This window comes from Numida meleagris, chromosome 14, assembly GCF_002078875.1.
Source record: "Numida meleagris isolate 19003 breed g44 Domestic line chromosome 14, NumMel1.0, whole genome shotgun sequence".
Classification (NCBI taxonomy): Eukaryota; Metazoa; Chordata; class Aves; order Galliformes; family Numididae; genus Numida; species Numida meleagris.
The window spans coordinates 311,708-323,717 of NC_034422.1; the positions used below are offsets into that span (position 1 = coordinate 311,708).

General features: G+C 41.6%; 1 protein-coding gene across 9 annotated transcripts in view; it reads right to left on the reverse strand.

Annotated features, from left to right (window-relative positions):
* The window catches only part of HIC2 (HIC ZBTB transcriptional repressor 2), a 78,253-nt gene that overhangs the window by 44,738 nt on the left and 21,505 nt on the right, over window positions 1-12,010 (reverse strand). Inside the window, exon 1 of one of the 9 annotated variants that reach the window (XM_021412970.1) lies at window positions 1,246-9,150. The exons of the other annotated variants lie outside the window; for them this stretch is intronic. The gene's annotated coding sequence lies outside the window, so the exon portion shown is untranslated. Of the gene's footprint in view, window positions 1-1,245; window positions 9,151-12,010 lie in introns of those variants that run through there. 9 annotated transcript variants of the gene reach the window in all.

A 12,010-nucleotide genomic window follows, 5' to 3' on the forward strand; every position in this document is an offset into this window, starting at 1 on the left:
GAATTGGATGTTTTTGGGGAGGGGATGAGGGAAAGGAGGTGGGGATTGTTTATTATGAAGGCAGACAGCATGATAAGTTTATTGGCTTTTTTGGTCTTTTTTGACAAAGGTATGTTTTCCTTTATTTCCTTGCCCATATATACACTTACCCTCTCCTTTGTGCTCTCCTACATGAAGACCCATCTGCTCATTGAAAGTATCAAAAATGCCAGTTGTGGTCTTTTTGGGGTCTTTGAGGTTGCACTGTGCAAATGCTAACTCCCTGACTGAAGTGAAATACAAGTTTTTTTTACACGCATTACAGAAATTAAGCATCTTCAAGCAATAAAATCCCCATACAAGTGATAAGACAATTTCAGTCTGACTAAAATGCTTTTCTTTGTTAACTGCTAAGAATACCACCTTCTTGTCATTTACAGTGGTAATTTCATTAGTTCTCCAATTACCAAAATATTTCAGTCCTTTCGTGACAGAAAGGAATAGGTCCAATTCCCATCTCCACATCAACTCATTTTGTTTATCATTTGGTTCTGCAAAACCAAATGAGAAACAGGCTGGTTACATCTAGCCAGAGCAGAGATCAACTGTGTGGGCAGCAGAGTCCACCTGCTAGACCTTCTCTCCCTTTATCGCCCACAGTCCCCCCAGGACTCTGCCACATTTTCTTAAGTACTATGCTACAGAGCACAGCTGCTGTGGCGACTAGGTACTGCAAGTGTAAAGAGGAGCCGAAATGCTGATAACATGAGAATGCTTAGAATAGCTGATGTCAGGGGGAGAGAAGGGGGACACCAGCTGAATGTGCATCACACAATGAAACAAGTCAGTTGGGTAAAAGCCCACATATGATTGCTTGGGGACATAGAACTGAAAGGGCTTTCACTGTTTCGAGAACTGCAGATCATCTCCCCTCTGCAACTTGGTACAAAAATATGGGGAACAAAATTTTAAAAACATAGTAATTTATTATACTGGAAAAGCACTGGTCATAATGAGTACATTTTCTGCATTCAAGAGTCTAAGAAGTTAGTTGCAGTACTTGTCCTCTATCCACTTAAGGGAAGAAAGCTCACTCAAGGTCAAATAGCAAGTTCAGTAGATAACAATGACAAGGACTTGTTTACATCTGAATCCCATTCAACAGATCTACCCATTAGATGGAAGAGATGTTAAACAACCCCATGCATCAAAAATTATTAATGCCCTGCCAGGTTGGCTGTGATACAGAGCTGAGAACTTACACACCTCCTTCCTCTGACCTCCACCCCACTCTTCCCACTCCAGTGTCATTCCAAAGCCCACGTGATGAGATTTTCCTAATCAGCAATTAAATAGTTAATGCTTACATTACAGCAGATGGAACGGGAGTTGCTGCAGGGAAGGTATGCAGAGGGAAGGAGGAGAAAAGAGAAAGCAAAGAGGAAAAAGCAGGCACAGAAGCAATCCTGAAGCAAAGCAGTTTTCCCATTAAAAGGAGTGATTGGTTGACTAGACAATGTAACCTTTAAGACTTAGTCTAGACCAGGATAAAAAACTATATTGCTGAGCGTGTTTGAAAGGCATAGTGTAAGCAAGGCTCACAGCCTTTGAGCATGTGGTAGTCAAGGTAGATGCTAATTAGGACCTGTTCACTACCACATCTTAATGTTCCACTCTAAAATCCTTGCCTAAGAACTCAAGACTATGCAAAGCAAAGGTCTCTGATGTCCTGGTGGTTGTAAGTGCAACTGTATGACATACGACATGGTGCAAAGAAATAAGGATGCCAAGGAATATCCCATGTCTTACACCCATTATTTTCGATATGATTATTGAATGTCCATGCACATTTGTATTGTAAAATATTCACCTGTATTGTACTGAACAACTTGCTATGATATTTTTCCTCAAAAATTTTAATCACAGCTCCACATGCCAATAGGAAAAGAGACTCCAGGCTAACAGCACACACTCTTGTGAAACTTCTCCTTTTGCTCAGTGTTTGCTCAGGCAGATTTGGGCAGGAGGGAGTGGGGGAAAGAAAGGAGGGCAAAGAAAAGTGTGCCCAGGGCCTTAGCAACACCATCATTTTGACAATCCATTACCAGATTTGCAATTGAAAACAAGTCCCACTTCACTAGGGGAGCCAGATGCATCCACAGAGAACTTGTTCAAGAGACATGTTACAATAAATACCAGGAGAATTACGAATGTTGTAGCTTCTTCTTAACCCTTCAAGCAGTATTTCGGGAACCGCCTGTCAATTTGAAAGACTGATCGTTTTCCTCTTGGCTTGTTTTAGGCTCTAGGTGTGCCCCTAACCAAATAGGCTTACCACTTAAAAGCTTAATTGCACCTGTGGCTTAAACCTTATCCCAGACAGTATTTGGGAGCATTTGGATTTGGGCGTTTCAGGTGTGGGACTGGGGCCTGCATTCACAAACAGAGCTAGACAAGTCAGAGTAGAGCCCCTGGTGTATGCAGGCTACACCAGGCAACAAGGGACAAGGAAGGAAGAAGTGCTTTTTTCCATTTTGATCACATTTATCTGTATTTACATTTCCAAAGTTGGGTTTGAGTAATGTCCACCTCCTTGTTTGTGACTGAGGGCAGGTTTCACAGTCTCAGATTTCTTTTCCTCAGCATAAAAGATCAAAGTTTGAGCCACTTGTGCAACTTAGGTGTTTACAGTGAACTGGTCTAATCGCATGACAAGCCCTCCCTCCATTATCAAAGTCACACTCAGCCAAGCTCCTTCCTTCCATATGCCCCAGAAAGGACCAGGAAGACAGTGCCCACATCAGGCTTGGATTATAACCCACATCCCTTCTGTCTGCCCTTACACTGGAACTAAAACACAGCATGCTAGGAAAGGGTCTAATGCATTTCTTTGTCTGCATGGCTGGCAAGTCGTTCCCAGGCTGTGTTTTTAAAGAAGCATTTAAAAAGCAGCCAAATGCAGTGTGAAGAACCAAAATGAAAGAGTAAGTTCCCTTCGCTCACCCTTTTTTGTATTGCTGAGGTAGTACAGATACACAGTGCATCTTACTGCCTGAGGAAATGTAAATAAATACAGCATAGTAGGAGTCCGTGCTTGCAAGCTTCATCTTTCCTCATCTCATTCTATCCTCATGAAAGGACATACAAACTTTCTGAGTCTCAGTTTTGTAAGCTATAAAAATGGAGTTAAATTTTAGGGATTTGTGAAATTGTTTTAATTAATAATCACAAAGCGCACATCTGCAGACGGAAGGTATCGTATAAATATTAATGACCGCTGCCTATTGGCAGTGTGCATGTCCCTGAGGAATTGTAAGCATCATGGACGGATCAAAGAGGGCATGTAGCTCTGAGAGATGGAGTGGTGGGAGTTGGCTCTGTGTTTAACTATTTGTTAAAGTAGACCCTCAAGACTGTTGTGGATATTCCCTATCAAGTTACAGCAGCTTTTATTTCAAATTACATTTTATCCTTAGGCAAAATTCCACAATGTACCTTTTAATATTAGCAGGGCACATTTTCACTCATGTAGATCTTTCTTCTACATATATATACTAATAGATCTTTGTAAAGAGGGGTCAAACCAACTGGGAAATAGAGATTTTTCACTCCGTTCTGATCTAAATAAATTCCCCTTCCCAAGCTTCATTACCAAATGATTTCCTGCCCTAGTGGCAGTGCCGTGGCACGAAGTGCAATGGGGATGTGGCAGCTGTTTCCTTCATGATGTTAATGAGATGAGGATGATCTGGCAACACTTCAGATATGGAGCAGGATACTGTGTGGTAAAGGTGCTGCTTCTGTTTTCCTAAGCATCTCCCGAGCACACCAAGCACAAAGCAGGGCTCTGGATGGGCTCAGGAGAGGGCACAGTGCTGGGTGTGCTGGTGCAGCCCCATGGTGTGAGTCCCAGTGCCTAGGGATGTGTGGCCAGGCCCAGCAGGAGCAGAAGGAGGCCACGGACTCCTCAGGAATGCCAGATGGCCATGGGCCTCTGCACTGTTTCCAAAGAGGTGCTTAACGTTTGTTTCTCTTAAGGGCCAAGCAAGCCTAAGGGGCTTGTTGCTGGGGGCAGTGGTGGGGAATGGGGAAGAGTTGCTTTGTTAGGTTTTTTGGCTGTTTTTTTAATAAACATTAGAAGACAACAGGGAGCAGGAACTAAAGATCATTTTTTCTCTGAGGAAAATTCAGTCTCATTGGCTGACTTCTCACCTCTCTCAGCCTAGTGAGACCTCACAGACACTTTCTGCCCACTGTGCAGCAGCCAGGGCTTCCTGGGAGCTTTGCAAGCTGGAGATGTGACCAGCCAGAGGGTCCTGCCTGCTCTGTGGGGCCTGCAGCTCAGTTCCTCAGCAGGCTAACTCCGATGGTCCTGAGTCCAGCGGATCCCAGCCAAGTCTCCACAGCTTCTGCTTTTTGCAGTTGCTGCTAAGGCTGTACTGTGGCTACCTCTGGATTTGTCTACACTGGGGCCACTGGAACAGATTGCTTAGTGCTGGTAACTAGAACAAAAATTGAACAGTATCGGTACCCTCAGGGTGGTTGTAGTTGTGTCCCTGAACAGCTCAGAGGGAGTGCAGCAACCAGATGACTAGATGGGGTTAAGGATACTTAACACTTACTTGTCAAAAAGGGGAGGAATTTGGAACATGCCCAGGGCAGACGACGTCTTAATATCCAAGGAAAAAAAAAATGCCCCAGCAGTGAATTTCCTCTTGGGGTACAGTAAAGACTGGATGCTCACAACATAAGATGAGTGGTCACCAAAACAACAGTCTATAAACACTTGGATCTACTTGCTATGTTCTGCTAAAAGATAAGTTAGAAAACAGAACTGTATGTTGACACCAAGTAACATAGATCTTGCCACAGTGCCAGCAATCTTTAGGCAAGGGTCTGTGAACCTAAACTAGATGGACAGGAGATTAATTTATTCTTCAGCCACTCCAGAGAATGAGTAGTGTTTTTGTAGGAAACTCAGGCACCAGATCTAGCAAATGCCTCTCCATAAACTCTAGCCTGAAAGAATTGCTTTGGAAAAGGTCATACCACCTCCTGTTCCCAGAATTAAGTTAATTAGTACTTGTTCCTCTTTGTATAATATCAGGGATCCTCCCACAAAGGAGGTACACAACCAAATTGTTAAAAGATGTACATATGCTGTCTTAAGCAAACAGGCTTATTTGTAGTATCACTAAGATTACTTCTGGTCTTCCCAATAGAAAAACATTCCATTGGAAGGAAAGCACACTGGGAGATTAGCATAACCAATGCTTTGCCAGGTACAAGGAGCACAGTACTGCTCAATAGGCGTGCTGATATTTTAGTTTCAGGTAATCTCTATCTGGATGACTTTTACCGGGTCCAGCATCAGCCTTTCATGCAGAAGGAAATATTTGAACTATAGAAATTTTCTCTTATTGATTTTGAAAGATTTGCAGCACTTTTTCCCTTCTGACACATTTTGTTTTCCTTATTCCATCCAGGCATTTATGTTACATCCATTACTGAAGTATTTCATTTCCCTTCTGTGTGACCAGCTACGTGCATTGAGAGAAAGTAAATCCAGGTAAGACCTGCTATCAGTTATATCTGGGTGCAACTGAAGTTTGATCAGCAGTGAAGGTCAATACGCTGTTCTGTATTTTCTGTCCACAAAAAAAGTTACACAGTTCACTTACTGAAAGAGGAAAAAAAAAAAGCCTAGCATACCCTGTGGTTCTTTGGTACAGAAACACTGTCGTAGAGGCCTGCCACAATACTCACTGCTGGTTTGCAGCAGTTGTTTAAAGACAGAAACTCAAACCCGAGTGTTTAATTACAGACATGTCAAGCATAATCTAACTTCAGCATAGCATAAACTACGCAGGATGCTAAACCCTACTTCTTAAGCTGGGAGCATTTCTGACAGACAGCCATGACTGCTTGCGCTGAACACAGCCTTGAACCTGCTAAGCAAGAAATCAAGGAGGATAGGCTCCAGTTCCCCAGGCAGAACACTGCTTTGCAGGCCCATAAAAAGGGTCCAAAGACTATTTGTGTCAACTCCCTAAACCACAAACCACAGCTAGCCCTCCCTCTGAAGCAGTTGCACACTGCTCCTTGCAAAGCTGAAGCAAGATATTTTAGCATACAGATCACCTTCTCTGAGGGCCCACCCATCCTTTCTGGTCTCTTTCCATTCCTTATCAAAGACTTTCAGACCTTCTGCCTGGGAAGCAGCAGAAAGTAGGGCATGTTTGCCTCCACATTTGGCACCCTTCTGTTTCACTGTTGCCCTGTTCTCCTGACCAGGGTGCAGCTTACCCACCCGTACTGGTTTCTCTGATACCAAGAATGGGGTAATACATAGTGAATTACATCTGAAAAATGAGAAAGTGGCAACTTTGGCATTTGAAACAGAATGGTAATTCAGGGTGCACTCAGTATTTCAGCTTTAAACTTCAAAATAAACAAAGCAAACCTGAACTGCAGCAAACAGAGCTTATGGGCAGCTCAGACTTGTCCTACACTTTCAAGCCAGTCGTTTCCAGTAAATACTCATCATTTCAAACATAAGGGGGAGAGGAGACAAAACAAATTGAGTCAAGTGCTTACTGTCTTTCTGATTCAGAGTCCTCAGCAGATGTATGACAGAAAACTGTTCTATGAAAAAGTTTTTATGTATCTGGGACAGCCCCCAAAATTTTTACCAGAGTAGAAGAGGACAAGAACTGAACTGCGAACTTGTCCACACCCTAGCAGGAATTCAGTCATTTTTCACCTCCCACAGGTATCATTAGCATGCTACTGAGAGCAGAAAAAAAAAGCAGCTAAGATCAAACAGAAGCTAGTAACAAAGCTCTTCCTCTTGTCATCCTGCGATGGGCCAGAATTTCTGGCTGCAGCTAGTCTTCTTCGGAAAGGCTGGGCTAATTCAGAGTCCCTTCTTAAAAGAAGTGCCACACTACGAACGTGCTACAGCTGCAGCACAGAAAGTGCAGAAGGCAGGAAGTCTGACGTTCACACCAACCTTGGCCCCTTCACTGACACCTCTTTTCAAATGTGCTTTAGCACATGGAGCCCACATTTTCACATTCTCAGAACTAACTTTATCACATTGCAGGCTGAAGAGAATTTTTAAAATTGTACAAATCCATCTTTGCAAATTCAAAGAGTCACTCTATTGAGAGAAACTTTTAAATTATCAAGATTACAATCTGTTCACCTCTCTGATATTTCGCAGTAAGTTGCTACACTCTCTTTTTAAATAATCTGTCTAATTTTTACAAACTAAAATACAAATGGAAACACCGTACCAACTGTTGTCACAGTCTAAAAATGTCCGGATTTTCAAACTTAAGTCCACCCCTGTATAAGAGGGCCACACACATGTAGGTGTCAATCAGATGCTGTGGCAAAACAGAGGGAGCCAAGCTGAGATTTCAGAATGGCATAGACTTTCCTGGACAGAAACAAAGTGCCCGTCCTCACCCATCTGGAATGATTTCTACATTTTAAATTGCAGACTTCTGAATTTGATTTGAAAGGCAACTTGCTCAATTTCTACATCTCCTGTTTTGCAGTGTTGATGATACAAGTGGGAAAAGAGGGAAATAAAGACAAACACAATATATACAAGGCACACCATATTTATATCTAATATTATGATTGGGACTGCCTTTGTAGGAGACTCAGGAGATCTGTCCTGTGGCAGGAAATTCTGTAGCCAATACTGTGCATTTTTATTCCATTCTTTTAAAGGAACTATCTCCATTCCCCTCCTCTCAGCAGCAGGATTAAAACAGTTCAAAAGAAAAATAAAGTATTTGTAGGAAATGGCTAACAAATGGGTAGAAAAGTCTGGAGATTGCTCAGGAGCAGAAAGCCACAGGCAGAAATTAGCCATGGCAAGTAAATGAGGACAACAAAACCCAGCATTGTCAAGCGTTTGGACATTCAGCAAAAGGCTGATGATTGGGTGGAAAGAACCAACCCCACATGATACTGGAAGTCTCAAGTACTATTTTGAATCAGGTAAGCTAATATCTCCTGTACCTGTTCTAAACCACGTAATAATACAGGGTCTCTGTTTCTCTTGTTTTCTTGTTTTTCCTTCTGGATGCCCTCTTCAGAGTACCATCCATCCTGGAGAATATCTTGTGTTTTCTTTTAGTCTCTGAAAAAAGACCCCAAGCAAGTGGCAGGGGCACACAGATTTGGAAGCCTTTGCATGTTTATCATTACTGATAAGCCTGCAATCTTTGCTGCAAGTACATTAGCTTGTGTCTGCAGCATAACTTTATTATAGTCAGTGCCTTCCTAGGAACAGACTTCCTCAGAACTGGGCAATGTGTTTAACCCTTTCATGGCTGATATAAAAAGGTTCTAGTGTGGAAAACCTGTTTTCCCTCCTTAGAGAGATATGATGTGTTCATACATCTTTGAAAAGCAAGCAAGCAATTAAGACAGGCCTGCTCTGAGTCAGCAGCAGTGCAGATTACAGATACTACCATGTAAATTTAAACCCCAAAGAGCTCCATCTTCCTAAAACCCTGTGGTTTTGTGCAGATCAAAAGGTATTGTCCATTTAAAATAAAGAGATGCAGCTATCTACATTGCAGATTGAATGTATGAAAATTCATTAAGAGGACAGGACTTGTTGAAATTATATTGTCTTATTAATTGGAGACTGTCAACCAGAGATATTTGGATTTCTAGAACCGGAGAATCAACCACAATTCTAAGACATCTGATCTTATTCTAGTAGGTTGAATCAACCTGCTCATACAGCTTTGTTAGTACTTGCATTCTCAATTCACACATACATATGCATGCCTAGGACAAATATCCAGGAAGTCAGCAGGGATTTCCCAAGGCTGAGATGCGAAGAGCTTGGATGGCCTAAAAATCACAAACAAGTGGCTTTTCTCTGACAGCAGGTTCCATTTATTTCCTCCCACTTGCTCTTTCCCCATCTCCTTCCTACATCCCTGAGTCAACTTCCACCATGCAAGTTTCAGTTAAGCATGTGCTTTGCCAGAGGTGTTTTTAAATCATGTTTTTAAAAGTTTATTTATAGTACACACGCACAGTGCCTTTATCATTTCAGGCATGAAAAGCCAGGTGGAAGGAACATGAATTCATCAACTGATCCATAGAAAACTACCTCCCCTGTATTTGTCTTCTTCTGTACTCCAGCTCAAATTTGGAGTGAAAGAAAATTTTTTTCCTCTTTTATTTCCTCCTTATTATTCATAAAATACATGATCAATCTACTGAATTTCCAAGTGAAAAATTCTAGAGGAAGCTAACTTTTGGCAAAAACAGCAGTCCATGAGACAATACAAGGATTCTGTGAACAATATCCCAAGAGTTGGAAAATAGCGCAGTAAACAGAACTGAGTGAAACTTACAGGCAAAGTTCACATGGTCCAACACTCCTTGCATCTGGCAAACTGCAAGTTTCATTAAGCAGTGTTTGTCCAAAATGGACATACGTGACCCAGGTGAACAGTTTGTCTTCTCATAAGAAAAGCGTAACATGACCACAAGATGATTTCCAAGCAGAAAAGCATGTATGTACAGAAGCAAATCTCCGAGCCCAATTCCAACCCAAGAAAATAATTTTGCTAATGGTTTGGCTTTTCCATCTAAGTGCAACTCAAGTCAGGTTTTACTGTATAAACTTTGCTATTGCAGAGAGATACCACATTTTGCTTCTCACTCTGCATCTGGCCTGGAGAATAAACGTCCAGTAGCCAGGCCTTTCAAATCAAAGAGTATAGTCATGGTCAGTTTTAACATGAGTTTGACTTCCCCTATTCTTGAATAATGGAAGTTGCTGAGATATTGTTTCCTCAGCTGCAAGTAAAAACAGAGCAAGTATTCAGAGTGATGGCTCAGAAACCTCAACATTAGGAGGCAGCACAGACATGTTCTTGAAAGAGAAGAAAAGGATGTGCTAGACTATTTGCTAATACCCAGAAATTCTCCAGGAAGAAGCTATCTGCACACCCAAATGCCTCAGGATAGGGCTGAGTCCATCTATCCCTCTTTCCACAAGAGCAGCTTTCTAAATAAAGAGGTCTTTACATGCAGGACTTAGGAAACTTAATTCAGATTAGCTAAAGTTGTGAAGTTAAAGCGAATTAGCTAAACCACATTGTATCTCTGTATAGGAACACTCATTCAGTATTAAAAGAACTTTATTTAGTTTTACTGAATTAAAAACATGTTAATTCTAAGTAACAGTGTCTACGCAGGAATGAACGAACTGAACAAAGAGTAAAGTTACATGTTACGTTGGAGTTCAGTGTGGCATAGGAAATCTCCCCACTTCCATGCTGAAGTTCCTTCACCCACACACACTTTAAAGTAAGCTAACCAAAATTATATATTCAATTTTTCTAAATATCTATGTCTACAAATCTCAAGCTGCATTAAAAACAAACAGACCGAAAAAAAACCCACAACAACCACAGAAGAACTCTGGCTCTAAATTTGTCTTCTCTTTCAATCTACAAGAGCATCTGTGTTGATAAGAAAAAAGTATTAGAAGGTAAGCATGAGGAAAAAGACACTGATATAATAAAAAATGGAAAAAGACAACAGCACATGAGAAATATTCATGGCATTACCTCATGTAGTGAAATGTCATACAACAGATCCCAGCCACAACTGTGCAATAGTTTGCTTATGGACCTGGATCTAGGTTCAACTTCCACCATTTCCGTAACGTAAATCTACCCATCTACCAGAAAGGATTGTTCGCAAGTTTTAGAAGCAGTGGTGCACTCTTTGTAAGCAATTTGGTTTGTTTCTGGCTTACCTAAGCAATCCAAACCTCTTACAGCTTCATGCAGGGCCATACAGCACTGCAACTCAGCTGCATGGACAGAGCAGTTTTCATCAAAAGTACTCAGCAAAGATTGTTTCACAGAAGAGAAATGGCAAGTCATGTTAAAGTCATATCTGTACAATGATACCACTCACATGGATGGACTATAGAGGTCCAGCTAGCAGAAGGGATACTGATCAACTGCTTAAAGTGAGAGCACCTGGTAACCGTGGTTACTAAACAGGCTGAACCCAAAAGAACTTTACCCACAGAAATACATGCTACTTTCCATGCCACCTCCTTCTGAGTGTGCAAGGTTAAAAAAAAAGGTAAATAATTTTTATTACAAATGTTAAGTAAGCAACACTGGCTCCAGTGCAGTCTTCTGCAATAGGAAAAACTAACTTCTCAAGCAAGTTGAGATTGTTAAACAGGAGATAAATGAAAGCATTGCCTCAGAATGCAAGGAAATTCCAGGTTGGCTGGTTGGTAAAGAATTAGCAATGCATCATTAGAAAAGCGCTCTCCCCTTCCTCATCTCTGAGGTGAACACGGGTCCTGCATAATATTGACTTCTACCTAAGCACCAGAGAATGAAGATATCACTTGAGATCTTTTTCATTTGTAGCCAGGCCTCTCTCTCTCTTTCAGTTGTTAGAGACTATTTCACAACAGATATCAGCAATGTTCCTGCACAGCAGGACCTGCTGTTCAAATGTGCGGCTTATGATGAAAGATTTAGCCACTGGAGAACATCAGAAGGAAGGGAACTATACAGTAGTTCTTATCTTGACTTGCAGTAGAGGGTTAGTGGTCCTTTACTGATGGCCTTGTTTCTGCACCAGTAAAGCCAGCTCTTCTGCTCTGGTGTTTACAAGGGAGGAGTAGGGAAGAATTCAGTCACACTTTACTGAACAGGATAAATCCTATCACTCGGTAATACCACCTGGAATACAGTCTCTCAGGATCTCTCCAGAAAAATCTACTAAAAGACCAAGGACATTTACTACTTTCACTAAGCCAAGATTGCAGGGAAGAGATGAGACACAACACAAGGCCACGCACAGTGCAGAAAGACTTCTGTTCAGATGGAAGTGGAAAGGACCAAGAGCAGAGGATAGAGATATATAACATTGATTACTACAGAAAAAGTGCACAGGTAAACACAATTTATAAAGAGAGAGGAGAGGAGAGGAGAGGAGAGGAGAGGAG